Consider the following 25,052-nt stretch of genomic DNA (forward strand, 5'->3'; position numbering starts at 1 on the left):
GCCACCAGCCACCCGGGAGCTCAGGGCTGCCACTCTAGTCAAGAAAGAATTCTCTGAAGCAGAGCTGTTTTAGCTTAGGCTGTGTTTATTAAAAACACCTTTGCTGAGACGTTAAAAAAAAACACACCTAGGCTGGTTCATTGCCTGCTCACTGATGAGGATTTAAAGGACAAGGTAAAGATAGGTACAAATATTTAGAGAAATATGACTGTAGACAGATGACATTCTGGATAATAAGGGAAATAACGTAATTTTAGAACACAGTGAGCCACAGACTTAAGGAAACTAGTTGGAAAAACATCTCCATTTGAAAAGGACCTAAAGGGTCTCGGAGGAAAACTTGGCAGAGACTAAACAGTCAAATTAGTGAGTGTCTTTCTTAGAATTAAGGCTAGCTCAGGACTTTCTTTCTGAAAGAGAACAGTTTGCTCCATATAATACCATTTTACCAATAACACTACGTCACAAACCTAGTTCACCCAAGTATTACATTATAGTAAGAATCCAGTGAAGCAAAGGTTGAAGGATGAAAATAGAAGCCCTTCCTCCTTCCCCTCCTCCCCAAATTCATGGAATCGTGGACCTGGAAATCATCTATTTCAACCTTACCCTCAAGGCAGGAAGCCCTTATACAGCAGTTTTAACAGGTGGCCATCCAGGTTCTGCTTCATTACTTCCAGTTGACAGAGAAGTGAGTCATTGCTTCACAAAGCAACCCATTCTATTTTTAACAAACTTCAGGTAAAAGTCCTCCACTAATAAAGAGCTAACACTCATGTTCTATTTACTCTGTGCTAGGCAGAGGCCTCCGTGTATTAGCTGGGAATCCCCACACGACCCCATGCAGCAGGCCGGTGGCTCCGAGCAACTAACCCCACCACAGCAAGGACGGGGTCTGGATTTAGGTCCAGCCTGACTCCAGAGCATCCTATGTAACCCCTGTGCCATGGGGCCGCAGGTCACACATGCCTCCCTGTAGCTTCGCCATTCACGCTGGTCTGGACACCAGCAGTCAAGCCACCACTCCCATTCCTCTTCCACTCCAATAGCCTTCAGACCCTTGAAGATGGCAACTGTCATCTCCCCACCCTGCCCCGCAACTCCTCTCCTCACTGTTTATTCAGCGGCAAATTTTTGGAAGCCTCTTTCATCTGGATGACCATCTTCTCAGGATGGGTACTGAAGAGCAAACAGAGTAGATAAGGTATAAACAGAGTAATAATTACAGATGAAATTGTCATGTTTTGGCTACCAGATTCAGTGGAGGAAAAGATTTTATAGGTAATAAGCATAAAAATTATCTTTTTAAATATTTACTACTGCATGTATTTATGTGTACTCGCAAATCTTTTCATTACTAACATAGTAATTATCATTCTAAACACATTATAGTGCTGCATAATGATAACTTATTGCCCAAACTGAATTATATTTCAGGAGCTAAGAATGAATTTGATGGATGCAACCATTTCTGTGCATCTCTGCTACCATGGCAACCAGTTAAAACAGGTTTGCTTAATTAATTAGTTGTTGGTAAAGTACTATGAAGATGAAAACTGCTATTAATAGATTTACAGTGTTTGGTATTAACGCTAGTGTGATTAACATAAACGTAAAGGGTTTATGGCCGGAGTAGACCAATTCGTTTTCCATTAACAGCCATATTTCATCATTGAATTAAGAAAAGGATTTTAAAAAATTTTTATCACCCTTTATATTTTTAACAAATTGTCTAGTCTCTTTTATGCTTCTTTTGGCCAAATCTTAACCAACTCACATCATACACTCAGGCAGAAGAGAAAATTAGTGATAACCAAAGTTTCCTGATGAAAAAGGAATATCTTCTGATGGTGGTGACAATACTCAAATGCCACTGCTGAGCCTTTCCGTTTCCTAAAGCTGAATGCAGGGTATGGAGATTGCCCCGAGTGAGAGATGGAGGAATGGCCACATCATCCGCCAGGACCTATTTCCCAAAATGGCACAAGGGTTGTTTGCAGGGAGCTTGTCAACCTCCCTTAACTCCCACCAATGCTTATGCAATCGAAGTAAAAACCGCTGTTTGCCATGCAGATGGAACTACGTGACAAGCCCTCCAGATTGTCAAACCTCCAAACAGATGGGCTCCAGGTCTGCCATAGGTTGAAATTCTGGAGCTGCCGTTGCTCCTTTCCTACCTGCCTCCTTGCTATGATCTCTTGAGTCTCCAGGGAGATCTTGTAGCTGAGCTACTATCATGGAATTTAGAAGTGGGAAGACCCACCCAAGGCCCTCTACTCTAGCTCCCTGCATTCTAATAGGTGAGGTATTTCACAGATGAGGAAAAACAAAGTTCAGAGTTAGCTGAACTGAGAGAGTGCTGGACTGGGTTGGGCTGGGCTGGGCTGGGCTGGGCTGGGCTGGGCTGGGCTGGGCTGCGCTGGGCTCCATTTGGATTGTGGTAGGGTTACATGGCTGGTTGGAAGTCTTATCCTCAGGTAGACTGAGAATACCTTCCGCTATCCTAGCTTAAACCAGATCCATGAACCTCTGGCTGGGTCCATTTAAATGGATTCAATGGACTACCTCATTGCCAGTAATTGAAATGTCCTCGTTTACATGAGGGCAAGGAGTGAATGCTCAGGCCTGGGCTCCTCTTATTTTTCGGTACGCGGGCCTCTCACTGTTGTGGCCTCTCCCGTTGCGGAGCACAGGCTCCGGGCGCGCAGGCTCAGCAGCCATGGCTCACGGGTCCAGCCGCTCCACGTCCCGTGGGATCTTCCCGGACCGGGGCACGAACCCGTGTCCCCTGCATCGGCAGGCGGACTCTCAACCACTGCGCCACCAGGGAAGCCCGGGCTCCTCTTTAGATGGTGGCACACCCCAGTGCCCACCTGGGGCCAGAATAAGACAAAGGATGAACATGACTTCAATATTTCCCTTCCTCTGAATACCCTGTGCTTGCATGTTGGCTTTTGTAGCAGTGTCTAATGCTCTTTAACATCCCTTGGTGTTAAGCGTTCTCAGATGTTAACATCTGCAGCCCTCCCACCGCACGTTAGATTTACCCCTCCTTGGAGTCATCCTTTGTGACTGACAAGGACTCTTACAGAAAAGGCATCACCAGCATCTCCATCCCCAGGTTATGTATTTGTGGTTTAAAAGAATCCTTCAGTCTGTTAAGCCTAAGGAGTGATTGAAAATGGCAATTTCAAGTCTATGGCAGATCAGTGGGAGAATTCCTGTGCTGAACAGTCTAACCTGAGAAAGAAAGGTCTGGCTTGCAAGATACCAAATGGGATGCTGTTCAAATGCAGCTTATATGTAACCGCCTGCTGGAGATGCTGTGGAGGGAATTCAGGTGATCTTGGGCCAGATGGCCTTTCAGATGCCTCCAGCCCTGAGATTCTTAATGATTGTGTTGCATGAATGGCGGCTCGATTCACTGTTGGTCAGTGGCCACTTGGAGAGGCTTTCTTACACCTCTACAGAGCTCTGTCCTTAGCCCTGGCAGTGCTTATCAAACAGTATCAGTTCAGAAAGTTGGAATTAACAGCCCCATGTGGCGTAGTGAGAAAGAGGCACTCACAAGCTCTCAACAGTGGGGGCCATGGGCTGATCTAACAAGGTGGCACTGAAAGACCTTCTCTTTATCAAAATACCCATCTCTCTTCTCATCCTTATCATCCGTTTTGTGCTCCTATCTCAACATCTATCTTCTCTTCCCTAACACTAAGCCCTGTGTCTACATATATGAACCTTTTTCCTTTCTTTACAGGATTTTGTTCACTCAAGAGGTCTTCCCTGAACTCCGTTAATCTCCCCAATTTATATCTTATCTTTCTCCTTCCTTTATATTCCAAACTCTTACCAAAAGAAATAACATCTGGGACTTCCCTGGTAGTGCAGTGGTTAAGAATCTGCCTGCCAATGCAGGGGACACGGGTTCGAACCCTGGTCTGGGAAGATTCCACATGCTGCGGAGCAACTAAGCCCGTGCACCACAACTAGTGAGCCTGCGCTCTAGAGCCTGCGACCCACAACTTCTGAGCCTGTGCTCCGCAACAACAGAAGCCACCGCAATGAGAAGCTCGCGCACCGCAACGAAGAGTAGCCCTTGCTCGCCACAACTAGAGAAAGCCCACGCACAGCAACGAAGACCCAACGCAGCCAAAAAAAAAAAAAGAGAGAGAGAAATGATATCTAAAGTTATTGAGCAGTTGCTATGCATCAGGAACTGGGCTTAACAATTTAAGTGGATTATTTCATTTATTTCTCATAATATTTTAATATGATACTTTTATCCCTATTTAGTATATGAGGCAATAAGACTTAGAGAGATTAAAAATCTTTCCTGAGGCCCTACAGTTAATGCTGAAGTCTGGGTCCAAATCCAGGCAGTTTAACTCCAGTGATCTTAACCAATAAGGCCTCATCCTCAGGACCTGGGTCCCTGGCAATCTGACCTTTGACCCTGCACTGCTGAAACTGCCCCTCCTCCTGCTTTGTCCTTGTCCTACTTGACCTTCCCTCCATTGACCTTCTTTCTTCCTTGACTTCATGAGACCATGTGCATCCTTTTTTTTATCTGCAAATTTCTTCCATATGCAAATGTTCTGGCCTTTGCTTTTTTTTTTTTTTTTCCATCTTCTTCTCTCCCTTTTCTTGTTTTTTGCTCTTTATCTACCTTGGCAATCTCATCCTTTCCCACATTTCAATTACAAAATCAATGCAGGTATCTGAGCTCATTTCTGAGTTTCAGTTTTTATATCTAACTGGTGAACGTCCCAGGGACACCTCAAACTCAGCATGTCCAAAGCCAAATTCATCATCTCTCCTTTATTTGTACACCAACCTCACTTCCTGCTGATGAAATGATGTCATGTCCTGGAAAGAACACAAAGCAGGGAAATGAGGGGATGTGGATTCCAGTCCCTGACATGCTGGCTGTATGAACCCTATCTCCCGAGTAAGGGGGTGTTCAATGAGTGGCATTAGATGCCATCCACTCTGTATTCCTACAGCTCCTCATGTCCCACATCCATCACTCTTTCAGGTACCCAGGGATGGAATCTTAGAGTCATCTTTCACCCCTGCATGTATTCAATCTTGAAATGGAAAGGAAATTTTTCTAATAATTGATTAATTAATTTTAATTTAATTTATTTATAGAATACCTACAAGATGACAACACTGGGAAATACAGTGGAGAATGAACGAGACAAAGTCCCTACCTCATGGAGTGAGTGGAGGCTGACAGTAAACATTTGCATGAATAAACGTTTTAAATAATATAAAGGAACAAAAAGAGCCATGACGAAAAAGAAAGCAGGTCAAGGGTTTGCAAGCGGCTTGGTGGGAAATGTTTTAGTTAGGGTGGTCTGAGGAGATGATGTTGGAGCATTGACCTGACAATGAGAGAACATACCACAAAGACGGGAGGGGAGCCTGGGGAGAGGGCAAAGGTCGTGAAATGGGAGCAGTGAGAGGATCCTCGTGGTTGGTGCAGAGCACTAAGGACCAGAGCTCAGCATGAAGGTGGGAGTCCAGGTCTTTGGGCCTGAAGGCCATGCTCAGAATTTGGATTTAGATTTTAACTGGTGAGGATACCTTAGAGGATTTTAAGCCTGAGAATAACTTGGCCTGATTACATTTTAAAAGATCACCTACTGCTATGTGGAGAATAGATCATGGAGTTTGCAGCAGGACAAGAGTGATGACAGGAAGACCTATAAGATTCAGTTGTCAGGTAAGAGAGTCTTGGGGCTTGGACCAGAATAACCATGCAGGTGACGAGCTTGCTGAAGAAGCTACGTGTGAGGGGCTGTGTCCCTTATTACTGGAAGTATCCTGGAAAGGGGGGAAATCAGGGATGTTGCCCATGAGTCAGGTTTGGACAACATGGTATGGAAAGTTTCGCTACCGCCAACATTCTACACTCTATGAGACTTGATTCCATTTTATGTAATCTGCCTTATCTACTTTTTATATGGCCCCATAACCCTGTAAGTCAGAAGACAAAAGGGACAGGCATTAACGCAGAGGTCAGAGCTAACTGGAGCTGGTCTAGCTAGTTATCCTACCTTTAGGAGCTGACTGGTCCCCAGTGTAGTAGGGTGATTCGCCATAACGAATGAGCCCCAATGCATGACACCCATTTTACTTATCTATGTGGAGTCAGAATCCCCTGAGCCTTAAATTCATAGTAAAAGGGGTATCAATTTGTGAAGATTAAATGAGGGAATGTATAAAGTTTATAGAAATCTAAGTTACTAAAAAGTATGAATTTTTATAGAAATCTAAGTTACTATTCTTACTTAAATGAAATTCAGTGCAAAAGTACAATAAAATGTCTTATAATGTGCTCTGTCCCTTTGCAAAGCTGTAACTGCTGGAAATGCTACACTTCTTGAACTTGCTGGGCCAGACTCAAGGGCAGCTATGTGTCTTTGTATACAAAGTTAATATGTGTCAGACAAACACACTGGACTATACGCCCAGGCAAATTTTCAGTAATGAGACAAGGGTAAGAGTAAGAAGTAAGTGTTTCCCAACATGCTCTGAACCAGAATTCCTCTGTTTTGATGTCATCAGCACACTTTTTCTGCCATTTTATCTTTTCTCACAAAAAAGAAACCAAAAACTGTGATTTCTAATATTATTTCAAAATTGTGCTTTTCCTATGTGGTTTTTTAAAAAAAATCCATTTATTTTTTTAATTAATTAATTAATTTATTTATTTATTTTTGGCTGCGTTGGGTCTTCATGCGGCAAGTGGGGGCTACTCATCATTGCGGCGTGCGGGAGCTACTCTTCGTTGTGGCGCACGGGCTTCTCATTGCGGTGGCTTCTCTTGTTGCAGAGCATGGGCTCTAGGCACGCGGGCTTCAGTAGTTGTGGCATGTGGGCTCAGTAGTTGTGACTCACGGGCTCTAGAGCACAGGCTCAGTAGTTGTGGTGCATGGGCTTAGTTGTTCTGCGGCATGTGGGATTTTCCCGGACCAGGGCTCGAACCCATGTCCCCTGCATTGGCAGGCGGATCGTTAACCACTGCACCACCAGGGAAGCCCTCCCATGTGGTTTTATAGAGAGCAAAGGAATGAAGAAACATATTTGAAAAAGGGAGACAAGAGATAATCAAAACTGAATTTTGTTCTAATTCTCTTCTGAATTCTTTAACTTGTACATTGTCATAATTCAGACCTTTACATGAATTTCATCATCAAAGAAACTTTAAGGGGAAAAGAGAATTTCTCTTTTCATTAAAATTGTTTTATTTTATGTGTATGTGTTTATATGGAAACAAAACAAATCTGATGAGAAACAGCTGGATGAACATGTGGTTTCAAAACCGTTACATAATAAATGAGGAAAAGATTCAGATTCCCACATTGCACCTAACATATGGTATTTCATCCCTACAGCACCCCTCCCCCCACTTTTTAAAGGATGTCAAATTCTAAAGTGATTTCGCAGGTGACCCACCTTCTAGAATTACATTCTGCAAACTTATTTCCCTCCACACGCTTAGTGAAATGCGGGGTGAGGCTCCCAGATGAGTGAGCCCCCAACGTGTCCTTCTCCAAGCAAGCCTAAGTGTATGTTTAAAACCAAAATGTCAGGCATGATAAATCTAGGTCTATAATATATAAAGTGAAGAAAATCATACGTAACAGCAGAATATCAATGATTGACATATCAAAAACCTTCAATTCTATTCCAGCAAAGGTTGTCTATAAGTTGACCAGGTCCAGACACCAACAGAATTTCTTCAGTTTTCTTTAAAAAAAAGTCTGGGACATAAACAAAAGCACCTCATGAAAGTACTTTTTTCATGGGTCACTGAAACTCAAAATCACTGAACTTATGAAGAGTTCAAAGGAATATCATAAATCCACATAATAGCCTTGAGCACTGGCTTGGGTGTTTTAATTTCATTCGTAACACTTGATGTTGCTGCCAAAAGTTCAATTTTCTCTCTCTTTCTTTTTAATTGAATGAAATACCTATAAAGGAATCATACCTCCTAAAAAGAAAGCACAACTTTACAAGAGAAGAATGATGACTCTCATCTCCAGTTAAATACAACTTCCATCTTGGTAAATTTGAATAAAGGAATATGCTGCCAGTGAGTTGGCCAGTAATGCAGGTAGGAGGGAGGGAGTTACAAAAAGACCGGGTCCTTACATATCCTACCGCCTGTCCCCAGGAATCTGATACATGTCCATAAACTACTTTGACCTTATAGAAAATGGGTGGAACAGAAAAGAGTAGAAAAAAAAAGAGTAAAGACCCAAGACTTGACGCATGTTAACCAGGAGGCCAGTTCTATGTTCAGCATCAGACCACACATTTTGCCAAATATCATAGACTGGCAAACAGCATATTTGGCCAAAATGATTGTGGTAAGAATTCACAGGTATGGAATCATGCTACATAAACAGGATCTCAAAGCAGTTTTAGTGGTAGCTCAGGGTCAAAAGCCTTTCAATTTACTGTGATATTCAGCCAAACAGCTCCCACACAATCCTCTCATCTGGTCATGCTTTTGTGGGGCTGTGGACTCTACAATCCCTCCCACCTGGGAGGAGAATGGGATCCAACCTATTACTTTTGCAGGCCATGTTTAGGTTCATAGCTGGGGGGAACTACCGTGACCACATATTGTGTCAGGGCTCAGATACTCACAGAGGCATTAACCACATTATGATTTTTCTGCAGGACCTGAGTCTTTTTTGTCTCCTTCTCCCCACGCTGCTGGCCAGTCTCCCAGCTCAGGGCCTGGAGCAGCTGCATCTGGGGATCTGTGCTGAGGACTGTGCCCTGCCCCTACTGCAGTCCCCCCACCCCACCTCAAACAACTGCATTCAGGACCAAGTAAGATGCTGTGCTGCACCCGGCTCCTCCTTGTCAGGGCCTATCACATGTATTGATCACTCTCTGCTTATTACTCTTGCCCAGGCACTCATCACCTCACAACTGACTAATTCCTGCAATCTCCTGGCTGCCTTCCCCCCTCAAACCCGTGCTGCGAACAAGTGCCAGCCTATAGCTTCAATGGTAGCCTCCCTTCTCTGAGCCAGACTGGGGTAATGCAAACAGCCTGGACTTTGGAGCAACAGATGGGATTCAAATCTAGGCTCCATGATTAATTAAGTCACTAACCAAGTCACTCTACCCTTAAACCCATTTACTAACTTGTAAGTGTGTTAATCCCCACCTGGTTATCAAATAGATTAAATAAGATTATATCAATTGTATCCTTGAAAGCATCTAGTACCCGGTTTATAGCAGATATTAAATGAATGTAAATTATTATCTGTTCTTTTTCACTATATTTACTGTTCTTTGTCAACTCATTCCATGGTCTTTAATCTAGTCACCAAGACCAGGTCTTTTTCTCTAGAGTTTGCAGTCTGGTGCAAACAGTAAAACATTGGTGTATTCCCCCACTTTTCGGACCAAATTCAAGACAACATTTATTCAACAAACACAGAGTTAGTGTCAAATAGATACTAGATACTGTACAAGCCTACTATATCAACATGAAATACAATAAAACATGAAAAATACTGTGAAAGCCAAAGAACTATGAAAGTTCTATGAGAACCTTGCTCTGTGGTGTACCACAAAGATTCACAGAAGAGATTCTCCAAGGATGAATAGGAGTTTGGTGGAGAGATGGGGAAGGCTATATAGAAAAATGTGAAGGCTTAGGTATGACCCGGGGAGACAGGCAGATGAGACTTTTGAAGAAGTTAAGGCCCAAATTGTGAAAATCCTTGAATACCATTATAGAGGTTTAGGACTTTGTTACAGGTAATTGAGAGAACATTTTAAGGAGAGAATGAAATGAAACCAAGAGATTCACAGTTCCATTGAAAAAGTTCACCAAAGGGCCTGGGTATTTCTCTTATATGTCTTTTATTTTGAATATATCAGAAGTGTTAAGGGAGTTGAGACTGACAGTAGCCAAACTCCCTTGAACACAGCCAAGTATCTTTCCTGGAAAAATAAGAAGCATTTCTAAGCAACAGCATAAAGCTCTTGAAAATAGCAGTTCCCAGTAGCTGTTTTCTAGGACTGATTCTACAGAAGTTTACCCAAGTGATTAGAAAACTCTTTGCTCTTGCAAAGATGAGGTCTCTTTACATAACAAAAGAAAGGTAATAATCCCTTTCCTCCGTAACATTTCTCCATTAAGAGGGGAAGGAAATTCTAGAAATGGAAGAAAGTAAAAGAAACCAGCCCTCTGATTCAGCTCAAAATCAACTGAGGTTGGCTGTGTTGAGAGGAGGCTACTAACAATTGTTGGGCACCTTCTAGGTGTCAGCACTATGCCAGATGCTTTATACACATGATCTCATTTAATCCTCACAATAACCTACCAAGTAGATATTTTTACTCCCAGTTGAATTCAGGGCTTTCATCAGTCTAATTACTAGTTTCTCAAATATTTTCCTTTAAATCTTCTTTTTGTCCATAACCAACATCCCTTACATCTTGTTCAAGTTTAGTTTGGGTACAAATTTTACTGGAATTATCCAATAGGAAACAAGAAAATATGTGTAGAACAAAGATGAAATAACTAGATCTTATACTTTCGGACCTGACAGGGACTCTGATTTTAGCATTGATCAGTTTCCTTCCTTGGGCTATCACTTATTCATTCAGCAAATATGAGGTAAGTTCCTGGCACCATGCATCTGGCTGAGGTCAGACTTAGCAAAGGGCCATGCCTACTCTTTCTCACTCAGTCCTGGCACTCTACCCCTTATCGTTCCCATCTGCCTCTTAAAACACCCAAGTGTAACTTTGCCTTGAATTTCCAAGGCAAGCTAAACCTCTTTTTTCTTCCAAGTTTGATGCAATATTGGATTACCCAAGTAAAACACCAGGATGCTAATCTTTTTAGTAAGATCTGATGAGGTTTTGTTAAAGCTGACAAAGGAAGTTTCAAAGAAATACTGTTGACACTGCTAAACAGTATTTAATACTGAAGCTTACTATCATTCAGGTCTTGGCAAGTGAAATGGTTGGTTGGTCTTGCAATAGAAGAAAAGGCATTAAATAGGAATAGGGACAAAGTTCTCAGGTGTGGGCCTCAGGTGAGCACATGTTTTTGATCAGGAGTGATCTCTCCTCAGGTGAGCACCTGCTTTTGATCAAGAGTGATCTCTATCTATCCTCAGCTCACATAGCACCTGGAGAGTTAGGGGTTAAATCTTAGGGTTGGCAGCCCTGGGACCAACAGCTGCCAGCAATTACATTTGTCAGCATACCCTCTGCAAACCCCACTACCTCCCTGGGGCTCACTGCCAGCAGGCCTCTTATTCCTGTGTATGTGGGGACATGAATCTGTTTGCAGGAAGCAGGAACTAAGCTAGGTGCTTGAGTAGATGAAGTACTTAAGAGCCTCAGGTGAGCAATGCAGTGCTACTTAGCTGTTTATATGTTAATGACAAAATGCATTGCTGATTTGCAAGCGTGGAGGTCTCTAACTGCGCAGTCCTTGGCACTCTGGGGTAGCTCTCATGTGCCTCCAGGCTATAGCAGTAAGATGCATTGTGCAGATTTCATTACAAGCAAGGGATTCAGGATCCTGTAATTGGAGAGGCCATAAAATGGTCATTTATCGTAAAATATCTCCTAGCCGGATGATATAATCCTGCCATTAGGGACTCAGGCCCTGAGATAAGCATCATTCTTCCTGCAGCGTCTTCCTCCGATGCAAGCCTCTGGGAGGTGGAGCATGCAGGGGACAGATGAATGGAAGAAAGGACAAAGAAGAGGGAGACACAGAGTGTGGTGAGGGAAGGAAACAGCCTATGCTGCATGCACAAGCACACTGCTGAGCCCAGGGGTCAGGGAGCACGTCTGTCTATCAGCCATTCCCCCGCTTCTTGCATAATACAAGGTGGGTATTCAATAGGGACGTGCTGAATGACGTGACTTAAAAGGCAGAGGACCAGCTCTCTCCTGCCTAAGAACAGGAACCCATCAGAACAAGGATCCCAAGGTGCCTGTGCTCCTGGCAGAATCTCCCCCAGGGCCAATGCTGTGGCCAGGTGGGCCTCCTGCTCTGAAGTTTCTGCTGTAGGTAACACCTACACACAGCCTAGTGTCATTGAGTGTCTTGTGGTTGGATTTTTTTAGTGAAGTTTCATGCACATTCGCCTTCTATCCTTGCTTATGCAGCCTCTCCACGGAACGGCCTGGCAGCACCCTTGGCTTGCCCAAACCTGGAGACAAGTAGCGTTTGCACATCCAGAGTTTCCAAAGAACAGGGCAGACGCCTCTAACTCATTCTCCTGAAGCCTTACAAGAAGTGGCAGCCAAGGTGAGGCCAGGCTTGATGACTGCCCCCAGGACTAAAATTAACCCAAATGCCAGTGGGCCTGGTGGGACGATGGAGCCAACCTCCTGGCCCTTCACTGAGAAGCGGCCCCGCCCTCTCCTACAGGGCACAGAGTCCTGGCAGACCTATCACTTAGGAGGAAAGAGCAGTTAGAGATGGGTTTTTTTTCGTTTTTTGGTTTTTGTTGTTGTTGTTTTTTGCGGCACACGGGCCTCTCCCGCCGCGGAGCACAGGCTCCAGACGCGCAGGCTCAGCGGCCATGGCTCACGGGCCCAGCCGCTCCGCGGCACGCGGGATCTTCCCTGACTGGGGCACGAACCTGCGTCCCCTGCATCGGCAGGCGGACTCCCAACCATTGCGCCACGAGGGAAGCCCTAGAGATGTTTTTTATGGGATCTTTTATGAGGGCAGAGTGTACTTTCTCCCCATCTAAAGCCCACACCTTTGAAAGTCAGGTTCCTGAAGAAACGGTATATAGCTTTGAGCATGTGAAAACCATTTAGCTCACAAAGATATATGGATAAAGTAGTGAAAGGTGCTCAGCTGCTGAATTAATACTTTATGTACTCCGAGCAGCTTAACTGCCAGAATGCTATATATCCTCATATATCCTTGTGGAGAAAGGAGGGAAGAAAGACAGGAAGAGACCCCACATCAACAGCGTGGTGAGTAAACGTGAGACCTGTGAGATACTGGGTTGAAAGGTGCTTGTGAATCCGTAAGCAGCTGCGTTCACAAAATAGAGAAAACTCACTGCTAGGGTCCACTCTAGTCTATATGAGCAGGGAAGCAAAGAGCAATCAGGTTTTCTCACTTTATGAAGATTTGGTAGAGCTGCCTTAGGCTCTGTATCAGTTTGCTAGGGCTGCCACAACAAAGTACCACAGACTGGATGGCTTCCATAACAGCTATGTGTTGTCTCAAAGTCCTGGAGGCTGGAAGTCCAAGATCAAGGTGTCAGCAGTGTTTCTTCCTTCTGAGGACTTTCTCCTTGTCTTGTAGGCATCACCTTTCCCTGTGTCCTCTCAGGGTTGCCCTCGTCTGTGTGTTGTCTGTGTTCTAATCTCTTCTTATAAGGACACCTATTACATTAGGGTCCACCCATATGACCTCATTTCACCTTAATTACCACTTTAAAGGCCCTGTGTCCAAGTACAGTCACATTCTCAGGCACTGGGAGTTAGGACTTCAACATACAAATTTGGGTAGGTGTGTGGAGAAATAGTTCAGGCCCTAAAAGGAGGGGACATTCTCCAAGGAGGAGGGAGGAGAACCTCCCCCATCACTGTACCAGGAATCCCTTACACCTAAATCACATGTATGATGAGCTTCCGATGCTTCTAAGACTTTCCTGTGCCTCTAAGATCTGTGACAGAGGATGGTGACAAAGATGGCTTTATTTCCTCATCTAATTAAAAGGTAGAAACCTAGATATTTTCTCTCCTCAGCTCCTGAGCCTGCTTTGAATAGTGGGACAGCAGGGTGTCCTGGAAAAACCCATGGTGTGAAGCCAGACTCCCTGCATTTGAATCCTATGCCTGCCAAGTATTAGCTTAACCCATTAGTGAAAAACAACCATGACAAGGGAAGGGATGGAACAATTAAAATCCTCAATTCCAGCCAGCACCTGGCAGAGAGTTGAAACTCTTAAAGAAGTCCAGATTTTGGAAACATAATACTTTAAAAAAACATATTTATTTACTTATTTATTTGGCTGCACCAGGTCTTAGTTGTGGCATTTGGAATCTAATTCCCCAGCCAGGGATAGAACTCGGGTCCCCTGCATTGGGAGTGTGGAGTATTAACCACTGGACCACCAGGGAAGTCCCAAAACATAACACTTTTGTTTGAACAAGCCAGCCAATTTGTGATGGAGATTGCAACAATTCTTAGATCAAGAGTTCAGTACTTAGGATGCAGGTCAAGGAGGCCATGTCAGCTCTCTCTAGATAGTCTTTGAGGTCTGCAATTTGCAAATGAGAAAAAAGAAAGCGATATAATTTAAGTGACCCCGCCACCCCAGGGCCTGCGAGGTGAGCCTGAGTGTGCTCTTTGAACTAGACACAGAAATGCACTGGGTCTACACCCTTCACCTACATCCCCTCCTGGCAGACAAATAATGGCTATGAGGCTTAGGAAACACTGAAAAATGTATAGGATTAAACAAATGGGCTGAAGGCCTCCTGTGAGCCAGGACTTAGTCACACACATCCTCTCCCAACTGCCTCAGTGTCCAGAGGAGGAAACCAAGCCTCAGGAAGAGTTTGCCCAAGTTCATTGGCTCATAAGACTTGAATACAACCTGTGATGTCTGATTCTGAATCCAGTGCTCTTCCAGTTTCACCAGAGTTGACCCCAAGCCCTCCATCCTGCTACCCACCCTGCAGCTGGAGTGTTCATTTAAGCCCATGTCTGATCAAGTCTCCTCTTTGCTTCAAGGCCTTCAACAGCTCCATGGCTCTTAGAATAAACACACAGCTTCTTATCCTGATCTGTGAGACCCTGCTCCCTGGCATCTTTCACCTTCCATGTCTGCACCCCTCCATTTGCTGTCCTCCTTCCAGGCCTGAGTCCTGGTCAAGCCCCCTCCCTGCACAAGAGCTCTGTGCAGGCTGGCCCTCCTCGGGCCTCCATCTTTACCTTGATGACCAGCACTCATCCTTCAGTTCTTAGTTCCATGGTCCCAGGTCCAGGGAAGACTTCTCTGCTTTCTGGGATTAGACCATACCCTCTATTATGCACTTGCATATGACCTAGCACTGCTCCTTTCCAGCACTTTCCACAGCTCATACTTATTTGTGTGATTAAGGCTAGTCTTTGATTATCTACAAACTCCATGAGTGCAGGGACCTTGTTTGTTTTCACTCATTAGGGGGCCTCCAGCACCCCGGTAGTGCTGACACATAGTAGACACTTAATAAATATTTTTTGAATGGATTAATGAGTGTATTTGCATGCTTTTTCTCCTTTTCTATTTATTTTGCTGCTGGAATAGGGAGATTGGCTCTGGGGCAGTAGAAGGGCTTGAAGAAATTAAAATCCCCCATCACAATAATTGCTCCTCCCTGGGAATGCCTGTAGAACTATTTGTCATTGTGTCATGCTGACTTACAATCAGGTGAATAGCACATTACCATCTACCCCTGTTCAACTGAGGGCAGGGGCCATACTTTATCCTTTATTAGATGCACTGCACCTAGCACAGTGCAGGCACTCACACACTTGTTGAAGGAGGAAAAACACAAAGAGCTAACTGAAAATGACAGCTACATAAGATGCTGGAAAGAGATGGCATGATACAGGAATAAGATCTCTCAGCTCAGATGTCAAGAAATTTAGAGCACACGTAGCTGGATTAACTCCAGGAAGGAATAGGAAAGTCTCTTCCCTTGATACCACAACAAAGGAAGAGGGAACAATTGTAGAAATAAAAATAAAGATGATGGGGATGGGGGTATTTGCTCCAGGTGCCTATGTTGCCTCCTTCCAGTCTTTCCTTGGTGAGATCCTCAAGTGGGAGTGAGAGTGGATGGGAAAAAAGACATACTTGAAGAGAGCAGAGACGGTCTGGGAAAGCTACTGTGTAAGGAAGCCAGAAGGTTCATGAAAACTATAGAGAGTTAGTTATGAAAGCAAGTGTCAAGGGCTGAGAATTGGCTTGCTATAAATATGTGTACCATTTCTTGGGATTTCTTCAGCTGTGCTTCAATACCTAAATCCAGAGCTTGACGAATGGGGTGGAGGCTCGGGGTTAATACAGCTCATCAAGGGGTCCCAGCTGGGGAAGGAGACCAGTGACTCCAGCAGGGGAGAGATGGTCCATGGGAAGTGGGAGGAGCCCACCCATGCACATGCACACATGCACACACACACACACACACACACACACACACACAGTCCTCTCCTCCTGACAGAGAGAATAGGAGAACATAAGGTCCTCATGGGAGAGAATCCCAGGTCCCAGGACAGAGTTATTTAAAGAAAGGCAAGTTTCTTATAAGATTAAGAGATGAAGTAAGGATATAAAGAGATGTACAGTAAAATGGAAAACACCCAAAGCACAATCAAGAGAGAACATACCCCATGATGAAACCATTTTACTAAGAAGCAGCTTGGACCAAGATCATCTTGGCTGATCCTAGTCTAGGGCTACATGTCTGGAGCTGGAGCTGGTAAACTAGTGTCTGCCCACAAAGTTACCTCGGATCACCTGGCTTGTGCTTGTGTTGTCCTAGGCTCAAGGAGAACAAGGTCACTCTGGTGGCGAGCACGGTTATGTAATAGAGATCAGGGAGCCAGACTCACTTTGCTGATACAAGAGTTAACCTGCAGTCAAGGTGACTGCGGTGGTTTGGCACCTGCCCAGAGAAAAGATAGATATTCCAAGGAGAACAACCTGGTGACAGGAACACTTAAAGTCACAATTTGTTGAATCCTTTGAAAATAATAAAATTAGTGGGGTCCCTCCCATTAGAAGAGTTATAGAAGCACCCAGGGTGCTGGATTCTGGATGACCTTTTTGCAGCCAGACAGGGGAGGTAAGCTGCCTGACCCTGTTCCCACCTACCCGCTTCTCCCCACTTGGAAGCCAAATTCCCTCTCTCCTTCTCTGTCCTCCCTCCTTCCCACTAGTGGCCTCCCTGCACTGCCTCAGATGCATCACCTAAGGGCAAGAAGGGAAAATATCTCCCCTGGTCAGGACCAGTAGTTGAGACACTAATCAGGGGATGCATAGGATGTTTGGGGACGGGGCAATTTGGGAAGAGGCTAGGAGGAAATGAGTCTAGTTAAAAGGGTACCAAAAACAGTTCCAATATAAAAACAAACTACAAACTAGAGAACGACATGCTGAACACACACATGCTTACCTCCGGCTTTATCCAATCGAAACGTTATGTCATATTTGCTTCAGATTTTTCTAAGGGAGATCATAATTTATAGATACACCTAAGGCCCTCTGTGTATCTCTTCCTCATCCATTTCTCTCTGTTGCTTCCTCCTCGGAGTAACAGCCACTATCCTGAATTCTGTGTTCATCCTGCTCATGCGTGTTTTTAACTTTTAATATAAATTCACATCCATAAAGAGCACGTGGTATTGTTTTTCAGGGTTTTAAAACTTTTTTAAACGTAACCTGGGTCTATTACTAATCAACTGCAATTTGCTTTTTTTCACACAGTATTTTGTTTTTGAAAAGTTTTTGAGATCGTTTTTCAGACTTGATTTTGAGATTTTTTGAAATTGTTTTTGAGATGTTGATAGTTGTAGCTCAAAGTTTTTCAGTTTATCTGCTTTGTAGTATTATTCTGTTAAATAAACACATTATAATTTAACCATTTTTTCCCATCAATGGACATTTGTTTCCTTTTTTTTTTTTGCTTTTACAAACAATAATGTAATAAACATTTTGTACATGGTTCCTTGCTTACATATACAAGATTTTCTTAAGAGTGTAAGACCTAAAAGTAGAATTTGAGGGTAGGAACAGTGGAAAGATTTTTGTCTGTTTTGTTCACTGTAGTAGCCCCTGTACCTAGAGCATTGCCTGGAAAAGAAGAAAGGGAAAGGAAGGAAGGAAGGAAGGAGGGAAAGAAAGAAAGAGAGAAAGAAAGAAAGAGAGAAAGAAAGAAAGAGAGAAAGAAAGAAAAAGAAAGAAAGAGAGAAGAAAGAAAGAAAGAAAGAAAGAAAGAGAAAGAGAGAGAGAGCGAGGGAGAGAGGGAGGGAGGGAGGGAGGGAGGAAAGGAGAAGAAAGGAAGGGAAGAAAGAAAGAAAGAAAGAAGGAAGGAAGGAAAGAAGGAAAAAAGGAAGGAAGGAAGAAAGGGAGAAAGAAAGAAGGAAGGAAGGGAGGGAGGGAGGAAGGAGGAAGGGAAGGAGGAAGGAAGGAAGAAGGAAGGAAGGAGAAAGAAAGGAAGGAAGGAAGAAAGGGAGAAGGAAAGGAAGGAGGAAGGAAGGGAGGGAGGGAGGAAGGATGAAGGAAGGAAGGAAGGAGGAAGAAAGGAAGAAAGGAAGGAAGGAAGGAAGGAATGGAGGGAGGAAGGAGGAAGGAAGGGAGGGAGGGAAAGAAAAGAAAAGAAAAAAGAAAATAAGGCAAATGAGTTTTTGTTGGACTAATGAATAAAATTTTTATTTTTGTTTCCCTAAGCTAAAAGTGGACTCCTTCAGTTGTGTCTCTCTGGTCCATTAAGTCTCTTCCGCTCTGACCCTCCCACCTGCACTGGGACATGGAGTGGTGTACAGCCCCGCTGGGCCAGGCCTGTAGAAATCTCCCATCTGGAAACATCCACACTCTTCCCCCTTCTGCTGGCTTGTTGCAGTCACACATCTTGGAAGCTTCATGTACTATTTGTGGAGCCATGTGAATCACATGACTGATAACAGCCTCCCCCTGCCCTGCACATACATTTTGGATGGTACATGAATTAAAAGTAAACATTATTGTGTTGAGCCACTAGGATTTGGGGATTTATCTGTTAAGCACCCAGTGTTACCCTAACTCATCCAGGAACAGTGACTACTCGTTGATGATTGTCTCCTTGGTGCCTGGCAGAGTTTGTGGCATGTGACAGAGACTGAATAATATTTGTTGAAGGAAGGGAGGGAGAAAGGGATGAAGGGAGGAAGGAAAAGAGCAAAGAAGTTGTGTCCCCAGAGCTCTGTAATCGTCTTGCATGGAGCCAACTCCTCTGCCCCATGTGCCTCCATTTGCTTCCTCCCATCTCCTTAACTTCTCTTTACGCTGAAAAATGCAGTGAGGAATCTTCACCTGGGCATTTGCCAAATGTAGTCTGGGGAATTCATATTTTTGGTAAATTTAGTTTTAATAATACCTGTGAGCTGATTAAATGAATCTAAACCTATTTTATAGAAATAGGATCTTAAAAAGGCCTATTCTCAAACAGGAATCATGATCATAAATTTTCCCCTTAATAACATCTAATAATGCAAACGATTTTTAATCCTGATACATCTGCAGTTCTAGGCTTGAGGGACTTTTGAACTAATAATTTAGAAAGCAAGAATATTACATACATTATACATTTTAGGTGTATGTAATATACACATTGTACACTGTAGGTGCATGTGATATTATATACATTATATATTACAGATGTATGTGATATTATACAGTACATTGTAGATGTATGTGATATTATGTACATTGCACATTGTAGATGTATATATATCATACATTGTAGATGTATGTGATATTATATACATTGTACATGATAGATGTATGTGGTATTACATACATTGCCAGCAGAAGGAACATTTGTGTTGAAAGCTTCTCTACCCTGTTTTCTCCTCCTTCCTGGGCATGTGGAAGATGCCACATTCAGCTCCTTGGGAGGTAGGAGGTACCATGTGATTAGCCTCAGCTTGTGTGAGTGGAAGAGATGCGTGTCACTTCTGGGTTTGCAACAGTGAAAATCCTCTGCTTGACCTCTTGATCTCTCTTCTCTTTGCCTATTTGATTTTGCATGAGCAAAAAGTAAACCTTGGTTGTGTTGATCCACTGAGATTCAGGGGTTGCTGTGTTGCCAAGGAACGGTTTAGCCTAGCCTGACTAATACAACAGCTGAAACGGGAGTTCATACATAACCCACGACACGTGTACGTCCTAGACGACTTGTAGCCTTTTTCACTGATCTACATCCCTAGTCCTGGGCTGAAAGAACTAAGCTATGTATTTCAGTCTCGAGATAGCAAGGAAAGGCAAAGGTTCAGAAATGGTAAGTGTAGATGGTGCTCAGGGTAAAGGGTGTTGACAAAGCAAAATTACACAGTTAGGACCAGTATGTTGAAATTTTAGACCCAACAGAATCCACACCTCATTCTGTGACCTGTGGCCACAGAGATTTAATCTTCTCAATGGTCCCTGTTCCTGTGTTCAGATTACACTAAACATGACTGGAAAGACATTCCACCAAACAAAGGCAGACACAGAATTCAACACAGTTCAGCTTTAGTCTCCATGCCAATGATGTGGCAAGAGAACACACTGATTCCCAAGATCATCTGCTCTCATACTAAAAAGGTTGCCACGTGAATTATCAAAGATACAGTCTATGAAAGGTAGTTCTATTATCTTGAAAATCTATGTTTCTTGGTCTGATTTTTTTTCTTCCTTGATGTTAAATACTGCCTCTTGTGGCTGTTCTTTGTTTGAGTTTTAATCTCATTTAAATGTGATCATTTACAGCAACTTTCTCATGGGAGAACTTCCTTCCCTTTCATCTTTCTCAAATACAGGCCAACAAAAGATGTTATTTCAGAGCAAAATCTAAAACTCAGAAGCCACAGAGGAAACCAGTTCCGGTCTCTGGTTAGTTTGCTATGTTGCAGCTTTGCAAATGAGGAAATCTGACCCTCCTCTACCATAATTAATCAGACCAGGCAGAATCTGCATGTTTGTATTATTTGGGACATTTGTATTAAAACTAAAATGTGTCTTGGAACTGTTCCTCTCAGTAGAAGAGAAGTAAGCCAGAATTTTGACTTGTTGTACAATTACAAGGTAAAGAGAAGGCTACTGATGGAAAGATTGGACAGATTCCTCATTTGCAATCTGATAAGCAGAGAGAAATGCTCGGGCAGACCAAGCTATGGCTAAGTGGAGTCCAAGTCAGCGAGGCACTTAGTATCATTTTAAAATTTCAACAGGCAGCAAGCATTCCATTCAGACTCCAAAATACACACTGTGTCTGTGAATTTTTCCCATTACCAGTCATTTTTTCCACCAAGACTGTACATACTATAGGCACAATTTGGAGACTTTATGGGTTAGCGAATCGGTGCCCTGTCCATGACCTGAGACCAATGCCCAGGAACGCGTGAGAGCAGGAGACAGAGCGACAGGAGAGAGAACTATCACTGTGACCGTGCCTAGGTGCAAAGTGGGCATCAGCAGAGGGGAGAGCGACACCCACATGATGGACGGACGGAACATTTTTAGGGAAATGCAACTGAACATATATAACTGTTGTAGATTTGAAAAGTAAGTCTGTTAGTGCTTTCCCAAATCAGGGGAGAGGTTATAGGGAATCCTAATATTTTCAGCATTTAGAATTGAGTGACTTTTGGATTCTTGCTAAATTGTTCTTCAGAGAAACAGTAAGTTATATATTCATCTAATAAGAAAACTCACATATGCAGTAAGTTTCAAGGAAAATCATGGTTTGTTTTTATAAATCGGCAACTATAGTAAAGGAAAAACTCCAAATTTTCATTTGTGTTTCAGTTGTTTAACTTTCACATATAAATTTTACATGCTTAACCTTCACACGTAAGTACAAAATTGATATTTTGTTTGTTGTACATTTTTCCTACAATCTATATAATTACTTAAAATTTGTCTTTTTACCTCTCATTGCATATATATTTGAAATATCAAAAATAGATCTCATCTTACAAAAATGATTAATATCTTTTTGATTAATGCTGTATGGTGATGATACCAAGTCCCTGTATGATACTATATTTAAGGCACAGTTCTAAGAGATACACATACATTACCTCATCTAAACCTTATAACAACTCTGTAAAGTGAGAATTATTATTATCCCCACTTTACAAGAGAAAGCTGAGGCATGGAGAGATTATAGATCTAGTAATTTTTTTCTTCCAGTTGGATCTAGTAATTTATTATTCTGATTCAATAATGATGCCTTATTGACAGTTCTTCTTCGAAACAAAATTGGTTGGGTTAAAAAAAAATTATGTCATGCAAAAAAAATAGCCAAAAGTTCTGGTTCCAGGTATGATGGAGTAAGTGCATGCCACACTTTCTCTCACTGAATGCAACTATAAAACCTAGACAATGTGCCTCCCTCGGTTGTTTGAAGACCTTAAAAATGAAGTATATACTAGCAGGCAGATCGGGCAAAAACGCTAGAATTCAAAGTAGTGCTGGACTTGGTGGTGAGTTTACAGTTTCATTTCCCCTCAGTATTCCCCAACCTGAACTTGAGGTAGCTGGAACTGTGGAAGTGAGCACCATGGTGCAGACAGAGAGCGATCAAGAGAAGTACTCTAGGTCTGGCTTGAGAAGAACTTCAAGATTTACAAGGAGAGGCAACTTTCTGCTCAGTGGGGTTGCAGCTCTAAGAGGTGGAACCAAATACATAGTTCCCCCACTCCCACTCCTCCTACCACATGACCCCAGACATGATGCAGTTGTGGAAGTGGAGAGTTTCTGGCTAAGGGACCAGAAGGGGAGACTAGTGAACTGGAAAACATCAGAGAGACAGTGAAGAGGGAACATATTGTTTATGAACTCTTAGGCTCAATCCTGACATGCTTATATATGGGTTTGGTCCTAATTAGCATACCAAAGACTTTGAGAACTAAGTTAAAGCATAGACTCTGCCCAGGTCCCACACTGATATGAATGGTGCACGAATAGGACAGATTCAATCAGTGCTCACTGCAAAATCTTTGAAAACTGAACTGATGTTTCAGTCACAGACCACAAAAAGAGGGTTGGAATTTGCAGCCTGAACTTAACTAGGTTGGTTATCTGTTAAAACAGAATTAATGTTCTTCATATGATTTAAACAAATCTGAGTCTCATAAAGTAATATGCAAAATATCCAGGATACAAACAACCCAAATTACTTGGCCTACAAAGAACCAAGTAAATCTCAACTCATAATCAACAAATGACAGCAATAAGATGACATAGATCCTGGAATTATTTGACAAAAGACTTTAAAGCAGCTATTATAAAAGTGCTCAAATAAGTAATTGCAAACATTCTTGAAAGAAATATTAAATAGAACATATCAGAAAATATAAAGTAGAACGAAGTGGGAATTTAAAAAATGAAAAGTAAAACAATCTAAATTTAAAAACTCAGTGGATGGAAAGGAATCAATAAAACTATCTTTCTTTTTAGATTGCATGATTGTCTATGTAGAAAATCCCAAGAAATCTGTAATAAAACTCATAGAACTAATAAGTGAATTTTGGAAGGTCACAAGATACAAAGTATACACACACGTGTCCTATTTCTATATAGTAGCAATATACAGTTGGAAACTGAACTATAAAAAACAATACTATATACTTTGGGGGTAATAAAAATTCTGGAAATAGAGAGTGCTGATGGTTGTATAACACTGTGGATGTACTTGATGCCACTGAACTATACACTTTAGAATGGTTAAAATGAAACAATGGGTCAATGGTGAAATCAAAGAGGAAATTTAAAAATTTCTTGAGACAAATGACAATGAGAACACAAACATACAAAATCTATGGAACACAGCAAAAGCAGTCCTAAGAGGGACATTCATAGTGATACAGGCCTTCCTCAGAAAACAAGAAAAATCTCAAATAAACAACCTAACCTACCACATAAAAGAATTAGAAAAAGAAGAACAAACAAAACCTAAAATCAGCAGAAGGAAGGAAATAATAAAGATCAGAGAGGAAATAAATATAATAGAGTTTTGGAAAATGATAGAAACAAATCAATAAAACCAAAAGCTGGTTTTTTGAAAGATAAACAAAATTGACAAACCTCTGGTGAGGCTCACCAAGAAGAAAAAAGAGAGGACCCAAATAAACAAAATAAGAAATGAAAGAGGAGAAATAACAAATGATACTGCAGAACTACAAAAAAAATAAGAGAATACTATGAACAATTACACACCAACAAATTGGACAACCTAGAAGACATGGACAAGTTTCTAGAAACATACAGCCCACCAAAAGTGAATCAAGAAGAAATAGATAATTTGAACAGACCAATCACTAAAAATGAAATAGAATCTGTAATTAAAAAAACTCCCTGCAGACCAAAGCCCAGGACTGGATGGTTTTACTGGGGAATTCTACCAAGCATACAAAGAAGAACTTATACCAATCCTTCTCAAACTCTTCCAAAAGATTGAAGAAGACCGAACCCTCCCCAAAGTAATTCTAGGAAGTCACCATCAACCTGATACCAAAATCAGACAAAAACACTACAAAAAAGAAATTTATAGGCCAATAGCTTTGATGAATATAGATGCAAATGTCCTCAACAAAATATTAGCAAACCGAATCCAATAATACATAAAAAGGATCATACACCATGATCAGGTTAGATTCATGCCAGGCTCACAAGGATGTGTCAACATAAGCAAATCAATCAATGCAATACACCACATCAACAAAAGAGAAGACAAAAACCACATGATCATCTCCATACATGCAGAAAAAGCATGTGATAAATTCAACATCTATTCACAATAAAAACTCTCACTAAAGTAGGTATAGAGAATACATATCTCAACATAATAAAAGCTATTTAGGACAAACCCACAACCAACATAAAACTCAATGGTGAAAAGCTGAAAGCCTTCCTGCTAAAATCTGGAACAAGACAAAAATGCCCACTCAACATAGTACTGGAAGTCCTAGCCACAGCAATCAGACAAGAAAAAGAAATAAAAGGTATCCAAATTGGAAGGGAAGAGGTAAAATTGTCATAGGCAGATGACATGATACTACATATAGAAAACCCTAAAGACTCCGCACAAAAACTATTAGAACTGATAAACGAATTCAACAAGGTAGAAGGATACAAGATTGACATACAGAAATTTGTTGCATTTCTTTACACTAACAGTGAAATATAAGAAAGAGACAATAAAAAAAATCCTTTTAAAAATGGTATCCAAAAAAAAAACACATTAGAAATAAACCTGACCAAGAAGGTGAAAGACTTATA

General features: G+C 42.1%; 1 protein-coding gene across 3 annotated transcripts in view; it reads right to left on the reverse strand.

Moving 5' to 3' along the window:
• Positions 1 to 25,052, reverse strand: part of PSD3 (pleckstrin and Sec7 domain containing 3) — a 565,580-nt gene that overhangs the window by 512,372 nt on the left and 28,156 nt on the right. The window lies entirely within an intron of this gene.

This window comes from Monodon monoceros, unplaced genomic scaffold, assembly GCF_005190385.1.
Source record: "Monodon monoceros isolate NGI ecotype Baffin Bay Population unplaced genomic scaffold, NGI_Narwhal_1 Super_Scaffold_17, whole genome shotgun sequence".
NCBI lineage: Eukaryota > Metazoa > Chordata > Mammalia > Artiodactyla > Monodontidae > Monodon > Monodon monoceros.